Source organism: Bos mutus, chromosome 5 (genome assembly GCF_027580195.1).
Source record: "Bos mutus isolate GX-2022 chromosome 5, NWIPB_WYAK_1.1, whole genome shotgun sequence".
Lineage (NCBI taxonomy): Eukaryota > Metazoa > Chordata > Mammalia > Artiodactyla > Bovidae > Bos > Bos mutus.
The window spans coordinates 39440591-39454983 of record NC_091621.1 but is presented as its reverse complement, the minus strand read 5'-3'; positions in this window follow the sequence as shown (position 1 = coordinate 39454983).

Sequence of the window (14393 nt, the reverse complement as noted above, 5' to 3'; positions counted from 1 at the left end):
AGAACCTCTGCTCTGCAACAAGAGAAGCCACCACAATAAGCCTGAATATCGCAATAGAGAGTAGCCTCCACTCGCTGCAACTAGAGAAAAAACCCGAGCAGCAATGAAGACCCAGCACAGCCAAAAATAAAATAAGTAAATAAAATTATTTTTTTAAAAAAGAGAATCTTCAAATTGGCTGAACACATAAATAAAGGCCCTTTGAACACAAGTCCAGATGGATTTTCTGTTATCTTATTTATACTTCCTGACTTATCAGATCTTTCTTCCTTCTGCCTGTTGCATAGCTTTATTTGTTTTGGTTATCTACACACTATAAACTTGGCATTTCATTTGAGATGCTGTGTGCTTTAAAAGAAGGTATTTTGTTTTCCCAATATCCTAACTTGTCATCCATAAAGACGACAAGACAGTCTTTAAGACACAGATGTTAAGGGATGAATTATTAATCAAATCGTAAACAAGTTAGAAGATGAAATACATTTGCTAAACAGTTATATTTTAATCTTTTCCAAACTTTTCATCCTCCAACCCTAGAGATATATCAGTAATAGAGAAAAATGCCATATACATAGGTGGAACCAACTAAAATAAACAGAGGCCATATTTTTTAAGGCAGAGGTTTCTAATACGGAGATCTCTTTTATGGCTTTCCATCCCCATGGGTCCTGTGCTTTGAAAAAAGCAAACACACCAAATTGCACTTATCAATATTTAATTTATCTTCCCATTTTTTATTAATCAAAGTCATCTACAACTGCCAACCAGAACATCCAATTGGTATGAGACAACCTGGGTTACTATACTGAATTGCAGCAAAAAGCAAGAAAATATTTGAATGGAAAACATCTTTAATATGAAAACAGACATAGTGTTTTCTCCCCCAGCACAAAGAATGGAGATAGGAATCTTGATATGCAGGGTCCTTTAATCTTTGGCTCCAAACTCTGATAGGCAGCTGCTGCTGCTGCTGCTGCTGAGTCGCTTCAGTTGTTTCCGACTCTGTGCGATCCCATAGATGGCAGCCCACCAGGCTCCCCTGACCCTGGGATTCTCCAGGCAAGAACACTGGAGTGGGTTGCCATTTCCTTCTCCAATGCATTAAAGTGAAAAGTGAAAGTGAAGTCACTCAGTCATGCTGATAGGCAGAATGGCCCCCAAAATGTCCCCATCCTATTCCCTTGAACTTGCGAATGTTAGATTTAGTGGCAAAAGAGAATGAAAGTTGCAGATGGAATTATGGTTACCAATCAGCTGATTTTGAGATGGGGAGATTATACTGGATTATCCAGGTGGGCCCAATGTAATCACAAGGGTCCTTAATTAAATGTGGAAGTGGGAGGCAGAAGAGTCAGTGTCAGAGTGCTGTGATGTGTTATGAGGTGAGAGATTCAATCGGCTTTGAGTCTTGAAGATACACAGGGCCAGGAGCCAAGGAATGTGAGCAGCTTCTGGTTAGAAAAGGCGAGAAACTGCGAGGACTTCCCCAGTGGTCCAGTGGCTAAGACTTCAAGCTCCCAATGCAGGAGGCCCGGGTTTGATCCTTGGTCAGGGAACTAGATCCCACATGCCGTAACTGAGTTCGCAAGCCACAACTAAAGCTGCAACAAAGATTGAAGATCCTGCGGCCTCAAGTAAGACCCAGCAGAGCCAAATACATTTTTTAAAAAGGCAAGAAACTGGATTTTCCTTTAGCACCTCCAGAGAGGAACGCGGTCTTGCTGACACCTTAACTTTGCCCAGTGAGACGAATTTCAGGCTTCCTGCCTCTGGAATTGTAAGAGAATACATTTATGTTACTTTAAACTACCAGTTTGTGGCAATTTGTCATAGTAGCCAAGAAAACTGCTACCTAATCTCTTTCCTCAAATTATTGACCTCTACTCCCCTTATGAGTCCTGTGTTCTGGACAAAGTGACCTCATCAGCGGTGCCTGGGCATGCTTTCCCATCCCCTCTGGATTCTTTTTCATGCTCTCCCTCATAAAGTAGTCACTCCACTTCATTGCAGCAGAGGCAAATCCTGTCTCTCTTTCAGGATGCATTTCAGATGCCTCCCCTGCTGCAAGCTCCATTGCTACTGCATCTGCCAGTTGCCTGCAATCTCTCCTTCCTTTGAAATCCTGCAGTGCTGTAGTTGTCTCTCCCTGTCCTGGCACGGACTGCACTTTTTCCTGAAATAAACTTATTCATTCACATACTGTATCTTCTCTACCAGTTTTTAGTTCCTTGATGACAGGGCTAGTGTTCGACTCATCTCTAAATCTTCTATAACGTTTAGCCCAATACTTTATGTCCTATGAACTTTACATGTAATCATAATCCTGGTACTAGTGGTAAAGAATCCACCTGACAATGCGGGAGATAGAAGAGACCCGGGTTCAGTCCTTGGGTCAGGAAGATCCCCTGGAGAATGAAATGGCAACCCACTCCAGCATTCTTGCCTGGGAAAGCCCATGGAGAGGAGCCAGTCCATGGGTCACAAAGAGTCGGAATACATGTGGCTGAGCACACACATACATACACATGTGTGTGTTTTTAGTAGTTCAGTTATGTTCGAGTCTTTGTGACCTCATGGACTGTAGCCCACCAGGCTCCTCAGTCCATGGGATTTCCCAGGCAAGAATACTGGAGTGGGTTGCCAGTACCTGTTCATATCTGCTCCTCTGTATACATGTGTGTATATACATGTATATGTGTATATATGTATGTACATATAGGTAAACGACATTAGGACCTTATGCCCTCATAAGAAGAAAAAGAAAACTAAGGTTATTCACTAGCTGCCACACAAATGGCAAGCATCCCAGACACATCTAGTTTGTAGGAATAGCCTAAACCCTTGTCCCTTCACAGAACGGTTATTGAAGAATGGATGAGTTACTCAAACTTTATCCCCTGATGGAGGAGATGCAGGGTAAAAATGGAGAGCTGTGCCTGAGAGACCCCCGCGTTCGGGAATAGGATCTGAGCAAACAGAGGAAGGGGAAGTCCATGAGCAGGAGTAAGGTATGCCAATACCATACTTTTAAGTTTTATTTGGGATTCAGCTACCCATCATAAAAAAAATGCAAAATGCTGTTTTTTCCCCCATATAGATGTTGATCAATATTTTTCTAGAAAGAATCTAAAAATGAAACTAAAAAAGCCACAACATCAAATAGCTGATGATACACTTGGCTTGCACATCTGTGAGACAGGGCCATGCTTTTAAAAATACTGAATGCTTGCTTTCCAAGATAAAGAGGTAGCTTTGTGGCACTCTAAATTCCAGTTCTGTGAAAATAGAAAATTGTTATTTTTCATATTTTGCCTACTAAAGCAATTACTTTAGCTATTTTTTTCTAGCTTTTGTCCTTCTAAAATAAACATGAGGCCCAAGAATACACATCTCTCCAAAGACTATTCTAATTCTGGTATATTTTTAGTTCTTTTCCTCTTATAGTCAGGAAATGATAGATCACAAATGCATTTTTAATTGTTTTTTATTCCTATATGTCAGACATTATGCTAAGTGTTTATAGATATTCTGCCATTTAAAGCAAGCTAACAATTGCCCCCCGTGTTCATAGCAGCATTTTTTCAATTGCCAAGATATAGAAGCAATCTAAGAGTTCAGCAACAGATGGATGGATAGAGAAAATGTATATAAACGAAATGGAATACTATTCAGCCACAAAACAGAACAAAAATGTCCCATTTGCAGCAACTTGGGAGGGCATTATGCTAAGTGAAATAAATCAGACAGAAGAAGAAAAATACTAAATTATATCACTTATATGTGGAATCTAAAAAACACAATCGACAAGTGAATACAACAAAAAAGAAGCAGACTCAGAGATACAGAGAAGAAACTAGTGGTTACCAGTGGGGAGAGGGAGGTACAAACTCTGGTTGTAAGAGAGGCTAATAGAATGTATTGTACAATATGGGGGTATAGCCAATATTACATAACTGTAAATGGAGTGTAACCTTTAAAAACTGAATAAAATTTTTTAAAATTAAAAAGAAATGAACAATTCTGTGAGGTGGGTATTATTACCCTTATTTTAAAGTTTAGGTAGCTGAGCCGTACAGAGTTTAGGTTCTGATACAAACTCCGATCACCAGTAAAGGCCAGGAGATTCCATGTAACTCAAGGTGTCTGCATCGTCAAGCCCATGTTTTGGACCCAGTACCATCCAGAACCTCCCCGTGGGCTACTTACCAGGCAGAGGGAGCAGCTACATCCTTCTTGTGCTCAGATGTCCGTGTCTAACTTAGATATTAGATTTAATGAAATTCCAGGGCAGAACCTCCCGAATTTTTTGACAACAATCCATAATAAGAATTAACTTTTAACATCTAATCATAGAACACACACAGTTTGAAACAATATTATTAGTACTGTATAACATGCTTTGATATATTTTATTCTGCTCTCAAATTTTAATAATTTTGGTCAGGTACCACTAGATTGTTATCATAATTCACTAATAGGCTATTACCTTTATTTTAAAATATGTAGCACTAGTACATAGATAGTTTATCTTACACAATTAATTATCTTTTTTGAAAAAACACATGTTTATTTTTGGCTGTGCTGGGTCTTTGTTGCTGTGCACAGGCTTTCTCTAGTTGCAGAGCGGGGGCTACTCTTTGGTTGTGCCGCCCGGCTTCTCACTGCAGTAGCTTCTCTTGTTGAGAAGCACAGGCTCTAGGCCTGTGGGCTTCTGTACTTGCAGCAGTCAGGTTCAGTAGCTGTGGCTCATAGCCTTAGTTGCCTGGTGACACGTGGGATTGTCCTGGACCAGGGATGGAACCCATGTCCCCTGCTTTGCAAGGTTGATTCTTAACCACTAACTAGACTACCAGGGACGGAGAAGGCAACGGCACCCCACTCCAGTACTCTTGACTAGAAAATCCCATGGACGGAGGAGCCTGTTAGGCTGCAGTCCATGGGGTCTCGAAGAGTCGGACACGACTGAGCGACTTCACTTTCACTTTTCACTTTCTTGCATTGGAGAAGGAAATGGCAACCCACTCCAGTGTTCTTGCCTGGAGAATCCCAGGGACGGGGGAGCCTGGTGGGCTACCGTCTATGGGGTCGCACAGAGTCGGACACGACTGAAGTGACTTAGCATAGCATAGCATAGACTACCAGGGAAGTCCCACAGTTACCTTTCTGAAGAGAGATTTATCATAGTAGACAAGTTATTTAATTTCTGAGTCTCGTGTTTCCTCATCTGCAAAATGAGAAGATTGGACCAGATTTGTGACTCTTAATCCTGAATACACATCAGAAATGTTTAAGAGCTTTTATATATTTTTGTCCAGGTTTTTGCCCCCAGAATCTCTCATGTAATTGTTTTGGGGTGGGGGCCTGTGTACTGATTTTTGCTGTTATCTTATTGTTGTTTTTTAACTCCCCAGGTTACACTAACTAGCCACCAATCTTAGAAATTACTGAATTAGATGATTGCTAAATTTTCTTCCAGCCAAAAATTTTAGACTATTTTGAGTGGTGAATGGGCCCACATCCAGCAGTTCTGTGTACATCAGGGTGGGGCCACACACTTTGTGCACTTCTAACAAGTACCTTAGTGATTCTGATGCAAGCCATCTCAGTAACACTGCTCTGAGTCATTGCCTCACCAACTGTTTATTGTTTCCTCAGTCTAGCACTTAACCCGGCCTGTGGCCGATGCTCTGAAATGTTTGCTAAGTGGCTGCCTCCCCAAGCTGCCCAGCCACTCCACTGCCCTCTGCCAGCACCAGGGCTTCATGCCCATTTTCCTCTGTTCTTTGATCCTTTTTCTAACTTAGCTCAAGTAAGATCATATTCTCCTCTTTCTCCTATTCCAACCGTACTTATGTCTTTCAATACTAAAAATACAGGAAATAAATTCAATATTTTGTATTAACCTATAATGATACTGAGCAGGGTTCTAGGGGGCTCTTGGGCACAAAGTGTTTCTGTGTGCCTCATTTATTTGATTACAGGAAACAGCCTTCATTCAGCCTCCCTGACCTTCCCTGAGTTTCAATGAGCAGTTGCAAGCAGTTGTTAATTAGGGAAGGGAGGAGTTGCAAGACCAGGGAGAAACAAACTGTCCAGGGCAGCCTTAGGGCAAGGTCCTCTTTCACCATGGAGATGACACACACAGCAGTCTTTGAGCTAGTTTGCAGATACTGAAACCCCCTCCAGGTGGCAGAAGTTAATGATGACTGATGGTAGGCTGCTCACAATCATGTAGACCCCAGATCAGTTGGACCTGAAATTTGATGAAGCTGACTCCTACTTCAGTTCAATTCAGTTCAGTCACTTAGTCGTGTCTGACTCTTTGCGACCCCATGGGCTGCAGCACACCAGGCTTCCCTGTGCATCACCAACTCCTGGAGCTTACTCAAACTCATGTCCATTGAGTCGGTGATGCCATCCAACCATCTCATCCTCTGTCATCCCCTTCTCCTCCTGCCTTCAATCTTTCCCAGCATCAGGGTCTTTTCTAATAAGTCAGTTCTTCGCATCAGGTGGCCATAGTGTTGGCGCTTACCTCATCACGAACTCATCAGAAGAATGTTCACGGTCTGATCACACCCTCTGTGAACAATTACTATAAAACTTCTATCTTCATGTTGGGACCCATGGTTTTGAGGGCAGTACCCCACTGTGACCCTCTTTTCCTGCAAAGCAATAAAGCTATACTTTTCTGCTTCACCCAAAACTCTGCCTCTGAGATTTGATTTGGTATCAGTATCCAGGGAAGCTGAGCTTTTGGCCTCAATTGGGGAAAGGAAGCTGAAAAAAATAGATATATATGTATATATAACTGAAACACTTTGCTGTATACCTGAAACTAGCACAGCATTTTAAATCAACTATACTTCAATTAAAAAAAATACACTCAAACTAGGTTACTCACACCCTGAAGGTAATTATACAGTGGTAGCTAAAATAATAGAATGAACTTGGACAGATGTTTAATTTTATCTAACGTATATTTTTATAGTGTTAACTATGTGTCAGTCACAGCTGTAAGACTTTATAAATATTAACTTTGTTGATGTACATACATAATCATCCTATGAGGTAGGTGCTACCATCCTTCTATATGACAGATTAGGACCCTAAATCCCACTCCTTTTTTGCAGCACTGATACTTATTTTGAAGAGCATTATTTTTTATTTTAAATTATACAGACTTGAACATAGTATTTCAGTTAATATTTTATTTTTTAATTTTTATTGAAGTTTAGTTGATTTACAATGTTGTGTTAGTTTCAGATGTACAGCAAAGTTATCAGTTATATACATAACTGAATATATATATCTGTATATATTTTGTTGTTATTCGGTCACTAAGTGGTGTCTGACTCTTTGTCATCCCATGGACTGCAGCACACCAGGCTCCTCTGTCCTCCACTATCTCCTGGAGTTTGCTCATATTCATATCCATTGAGTTGGTAATGCTATCTAACAATCTTATCCTCTGCTGCCCCTTTCTCCTTTTGCCTTCAATCCTTCCCAGCATTAGAGTCTTTTCCAATAAGTGAGCTCTTTGCATCAGGTGGCCAAAGTATTGGAGCTCCAGCTTCAACAACAGTTCTTTCAACGAATGTTCAGGGTTGATTTCTCTTAGGATTGACTGGTTTGTTCTCCTTGCAGTCCAAGGCACTTTCGAGAGTCTTTTCCAGATTTTGATCAATTCTTCTCAGCAATATAATGATATCAATATATATTAATCCTGAGAATACACACACACATATATATTCTCTTTCAGATTCTTTTCTGTTATAGGTTATTACAAGATACTGAATATAGTTCCCTGAACTATACAGCAGTTCCTTGTTGAATTTTACATTTACTGCAGCAATGTGTATCTCTTAATCCCAACTCTAAGTCTGTGAATCTGTTAATTCCAACCATAACTGTAAATTTGTTTTCTTTAAGTCCATTTCTGTTTATACCAGTTAAAAATTTTCATTAATTAACAGTCTAATATGAGATATAAAATAAATTTAATTTGGGGGGTAGCCTGCTGCAAGGAGATCTCCTATAGATAATGATTTAGCCTCTTCCCCTATTGGGTTTTTAAGTGGAAACATGAAAATATAGTATTAAGGAATTATTTAATAAAGCATTCTTAATTCACCCAATAGTAATTTCCTTGAATAACTTTACAGAATATGACTTTTTAATCTAAATGTTTATCTCTAGTCATGAAAATTTAACATATTGTCCAACAAACATTTTTATTAACAAATATGTATTTGTCAATAAACTAATAGTGTATCATTTGCTAAGTTACATAGACAAGTGAACACCCTCACTCTGATGTGTAGTCACTTATTTATTGGTCAATTAAGTAAGATACAATACCAAAATGAAGATGACTTCACATGCAAAGGAGTTATTGTCCATTTATTAACTAACGCATTGGATAGGCTGTACAGTCTTATAAGCTAATCCCCAAACTTTGTCTCCCTTCCATCTGCAAAACCAGAACCATTTGTCTAGTGTTTGCAGCTTCATCTCCAGCTGGTCTATGTTCTTGATGTTGTTCTACCCTGAGCTCATTTTCCACGGTTGATAGTGGGGCTTTTATTGGGTTGTTTCAAATACCTGGCTTCCATCTAGAATCACATTTCAGATGATCACTGTTACGGCTTTTCCTGTGTCTGAATCCTTGTCAACAGAGCTCTAGCTGATTGATGGAAGGTGGGGTGGGCAAAGGGGTCTGAGAATAAAGTCCAGTTGTATCCATTATCATATCTTATGGTGACCAGGCTTTTCTGTAGGAAATGTATCTCAGAGTAAGCAGATAGCACCCCTGGATGGAGGAAATCTCTTCTTTACAAAAGAATGCTGAACTAAGAAATGTGTAAAGCAATGGTAAGATCAGAAAAGTCACTATTTTTCTACACGTAATTAAATCTCCTTTTCATGTAAGAATCATCCATGTGTGCTAACACCATTTAGTGAAATGGCGTTAATAAATTCACCATTTAGTGAATTGATGAGGAACTGGAATATTGACTATGTACCAATTCATTACCCACAAGACACTTGCTGGTTCCAAGTAGGAAAATATAACAATTTTCTGGCCACACCTCACAGCATGTTTGATCTCAGTTTCCTAACCAAGCCCCTTGCACTGGAACCACAAAGTCTTAAAACCACAAGACCGCCAGGGAAGTACCTGAAAAACAGAACTTTAAAATGAAGGCATCCGACCGTCACATTTTACTTGGTGATCCATCTCAGCATAGAATACTGGGAACCATCTTATACGTCCACTGAGCTGTACAGTTTGAAGCTCACTGCCTTGCCTGTGAACTATTCTACCAAAAATATTTAACTTGTGTTGAAATCAAGCCTTTGGATCTAACATTGACTTTATAGGAAACACAGGAGATAAAGTAAAAATTAAATGACATCACGAAGAAATCATTAGACTAGCTCAGTGGAAAATTCTACAGGACAAATATTTTCAATGAGTCACTGCCATGAAAAAAAACAAAAGAAGGGAGTGTTTGGGTTCTCTTCTAGATTAAAAGAAATTCAGAGACATAGTAACTAAAGCAATGTTTGATTCTTCAGATCAGATCAGTCGCTCAGTCGTGTCCGACTCTTTGCGACCCCATGAATCGCAGCACGCCAGGCCTCCCTGTCCATCACCAACTCCCGGAGTTCACTCAGACTCACGTCCATCGAGTCAGTGATGCCATCCAGCCGTCTCATCCTCTGTCGTCCCCTTCTCCTCCTGCCCCCAATCCCTCCCAGCATCAGAGACTTTTCCAATGAGTCAACTCTTCGCATGAGGTGGCCAAAGTACTGGAGTTTCAGCTTTAGCATCATTCCTTCCAAAGAAATCCCAGGGCTGATCTCCTTCAGAATGGACTGGTTGGATCTCCTTGCAGTCCAAGGGACTCTCAAGAGTCTTCTCCAACATCACAGTTCAAAAGCATCAGTTCTTCGGCGCTCAGCCATCTTCACAGTCCAACTCTCACATCCATACATGACCACTGGAAAAACCATAGCCTTGACTAGACGGACCTTTGTTGACAAAGTAATGTCTCTGCTTTTGAATATGCTATCTAGGTTGGTCATAACTTTCCTTCCAAGGAGTAAGCGTCTTTTAATTTCATGGCTGCAGTCACCATCTGTGGTGATTTTGGAGCCCAGAAAAATAAAGTCTGACACTGTTTCCACTGTTTCCCCACCTATTTCCCATGAAGTGGTGGGACCGGATGCCATGATCTTCGTTTTCTGAATGTTGAGCTTTAAGCCAACTTTTTCACTCTCCACTTTCACTTTCATCAAGAGGCTTTTGAGTTCCTCTTCACTTTCTGCCATAAGGGTGGTGTCATCTGCATATCTGAGGTTATTGATATTTATCCCGGCAATCTTGATTCCAGCTTGTGTTTCTTCCAGCCCAGCATTTCTCATGATGTACTCTGCATACAAGTTAAATAAACAGGGTGACAATATACAGCCTTGATGAACTCCTTTTCCTATTTGGAACCAGTCTGTTGTTCCATGTCCAGTTCTAACTGTTGCTTCCTGACCTGCATACAAATTTCTCAAGAGGCAGATCAGGTGGTCTGGTATGCCCATCTCTTTCAGAATTTTCCACAGTTTATTGTGATCCACACAGTCAAAGGCTTTGGCATAGTCAATAAAGCAGAAGTAGATATTTTTCTGAAACTCTCTTGCTTTTTCCATGATCCAGTGGATGTTGGCAATTTGATCTCTGGTTCCTCTGCCTTTTCTAAAACCAGCTTGAACATCAGGAAGTTCACGGTTCACATATTGCTGAAGCCTGGCTTGGAGAATTTTGAGCATTACTTTACTAGCGTGTGAGATGAGTGCAATTGTGCGGTAGTGTGAGCATTCTTTGGCACTGCCTTTCTTTGGGATTGGAATGAAAACTGACCTTTTCCAGTCCTGTGGCCACTGCTGAGTTGTCCAAATTTGCTGGCATATTGAGTGCAACACTTTCACAGCATCATCTTTTAGGATTTGGAATAGCTCAACTGGAATTCCATCACCTCCACTAGCTTTGTTCATAGTGATGCTTTCTAAGGCCCACTTGACTTCACATTCCAGTATGTCTGGCTCTAGGTCAGCGATCACACCATCGTGATTATCTGGGTCGTGAAGATCTTTTTTGTACAGTTAGTGGGTCCCAATCTGAATAGCTATCTGAGTTCAGCTGCTGTAACCAAATTCAGGAGTTCTACCTTGCTTGCAGGGCATGTGTTCCAAGACCCCCAGTGGATATCTGAAATTTTGGATAGTGCTGAACCCTATATATACTATGTTTTTCTCTATACATACCTATGACAAAGTTTAAAAATTGTAAATTTACAAATTAGGCACAGTCAGATAATATCCAAATTGCTAGCATTATTCCTTTTGTACTTTGGGCCATTGTTAAGTAAAATAAAAGACCCTTGAACACAAGTACTGCAACAGAGTGACAGTTGATCTGATAATCCAGACTGCTACTAAATGACCAATGGGCTGGATACACTGGGCCAATGGATGACTCAGATCCTGGGTGGAGTAGAGCCAGGGGAGTTGGGGTTGGATGAGAAACTTCATCATGCTAATCAGAGGAGCACACAATTTAAAACTTGATTTGAATCTTTAAAGACCTGCAGTGCCAGGTCTTAGGTGCAGCACATGGGATCTTAGCAATCTTTCTCGTGGCATGTGGGATCTAGTTACCTGACCAGGAATCAAACCCGGGTCCTCTGCATTGGGAGGACGGAATCTTAGCCACTGGACCACCAGAGAAGTCTCCCCAACATGTTTTTTAAAGATATGAAAATGGTCTGTGGTTAAATAAATCTTGGAAATCTATATTAAACACATTTAAGCAAGTTTATTTAATATAGAACTACTCAGAGCCTCTAACACATTAAAAGCCATTTCACATGGGGTGACTACAGAATGAATTCTTTTGTAAGCATCCGTGCCCATAGAATTCATGAGGAGTAGCGACCATGGCTCAAAGGGACGTTTTAGAACATGTTTCTTTAAAGATTTATCAGTAAAGACTTGTGAAAAATTATATCTGTCAATTAAAAATGCAGTCATAATGGCTTTCCTTAAAGTTGTGACATTGAGAATACTGTTTCTAGTTTATAGCAACACACACACAGGAAAAGAAAAACAAGGGTAAATTCTTTCGCTGATATGATCTAAGGTTTCAAAACAACTCACCTTGAAGATCTGTGAACTGAAGTTTCCACAGATGGAGCTGCTGTTATGTATACCTCTGGAATCTAATATGAAAATTGCCTCAAGCTGTCAGGCAATGCAGGCGGTGGGAGGTGGGGAGGTGGATAGGGAGTGGAGTGGGTGGGCCGGTGGGCGGAAACAAGAGCTCTGTGGCTGACCAGGAACAACCAGGCTGATCATGATCCTACAGGAGGATGTAAGGTTTCATTTGTTTTCAAATGCTGGGCCTTGCTTTGCTTATACTTATGGGAAAATAGAGTTATAGCTTTCAAGTTTTGGCTTTTGGTATAACGTATTACTTGGCTTAAAACTCAACATTCAGAAAACTAAGATCATGGCATCTGGACCCATCACTTCATGGCAAATAGATGGGGAAACAGTGGAAACAGTGATTTTATTTTTTGGGGCTCCAAAATCACTGCAGATGGTGATTGCAGCCATGAAATTAAAAGATGCTTACTCCTTGGAAGGAAAGTTATGACCAACCTAGACAGCTTATTAAAAAGCAGGGACATTACTTTGCCAACAAAGGTCCGTCTCATCAAAGCTATGGTTTTTCCGTAGTCATGTATGGATGTGAGACTTGGACTATAAAGAAAGCTGAGCACCGAAGAATTGATGCTTTTGAACTGTGGTGTTGGAGAAGACTCTTGAGTCCCTTGGACTGCAAGGAGATCCAACCAGTCCATCCTAGAGGAAATCAGTCCTGAATATTCATTGGAAGTACTGAAGCTGAAACTCCAATACTTTGGCCACTTGATGTGAAGAGCTGACTCATTTGAAAGACCATGATGCTGGGAAAGATTGAAGGCGAGAGGAGAAGGGGACAATAGAGGATGAGATGGTTGGATGGCATCACCAATTCAATGGACATGAGTTTGGGTAAATTCCGGGATTTGTTGATGGACAGGGAAGCCTGGCGTGCTGCAGTTCATGGGGCCACAAAGGGTCGGACACGAATGAGCGACTGAACTGAATTACTTGAGAAACCTACATGTAGGTCAGGAAGCAACAGTTAGAACTGAACATGGAACAACAGACTGGTTCCAGATAGGAAAAGGAGTACGTCAAGGCTGTATATTGTCACCCTGCTTATTTAACTTCTATGCAGAGTACATCATGAGAAACGCTGGGCTGGAAGAAGCACAAGCTGGAATCAAGACTGCCGGGAGAAATATCAATAATCTCAGATATGCAGATGACACCACCCTTATGGCAGAACGTGAAGAGGAACTCAAAAGCCTCTTGATGAAAGTGAAAGAGGAGAGTGAAAAAGTTGGCTTAAAGCTCAACATTCAGAAAACAAAGATCCTGGCATCTGGTCCCATCACTTAATGGGAAATAGATGGGGAAACAGTGGAAACAGTGTCAGACTTTATTTTCTGGGGCTCCAAAATCACTGCAGATGGTGATTGCAGCCATGAAATTAAAAGATGCTTGCTCCTTAGAAGGAAAGTTATGATCAACCTAGATAGCATATTCAAAAGCAGAGACATTACTTTGCCAACAAAGGTCCGTCTAGTCAAGGCTACGGTGTTTCCAGTGGTCATGTATGGATGTGAGAGTTGGACTATGAAGAAAGCTGAGCACTGAAGAATTGATGCTTTTAAACTGTGGTGTTGGAGAAGACTCTTGAGAGTCCCTTGGACTGCAAGGAGATCCAACCAGTCCATTCTGAAGGAGATCAGTCCTGGGTGTTCTTTGGAAGGAAGGACTGATGATAAAGCTGAAACTTCAGTACTTTGGCCACCTCATGCAAAGAGTTGACTCATTGGAAAAGACCCTGATGCTGGGAGGGATTGGGGGCAGGAGGAGAAGGGGACGACAGAGGATAAGATGGCTGGATGGCATCACCGACTCGATGGACATGAGTTTGAGTGAACTCTGGGAGTTGGTGATGGACAGGAAGGCCTGGCGTGCTGCAATTCATAGGGTCGCAAAGAGTCAGACATGACTGAATGAATGAACTGAACTGAACTGATACCTTATTATAGAAGATTGTGAGAAATACGCTGCATGGATCTTAATTTCATCATTAAAGTTCCTTTTTTTTTCCCCAGAAAACTTGAGACAAGAGTCAAATATAAAAAGCTGTCATCTCTTGAGGCTAAAGATTTGGCCAAATGCACCCTAAATTCTAAATCCTAACAATAGAGCAATAA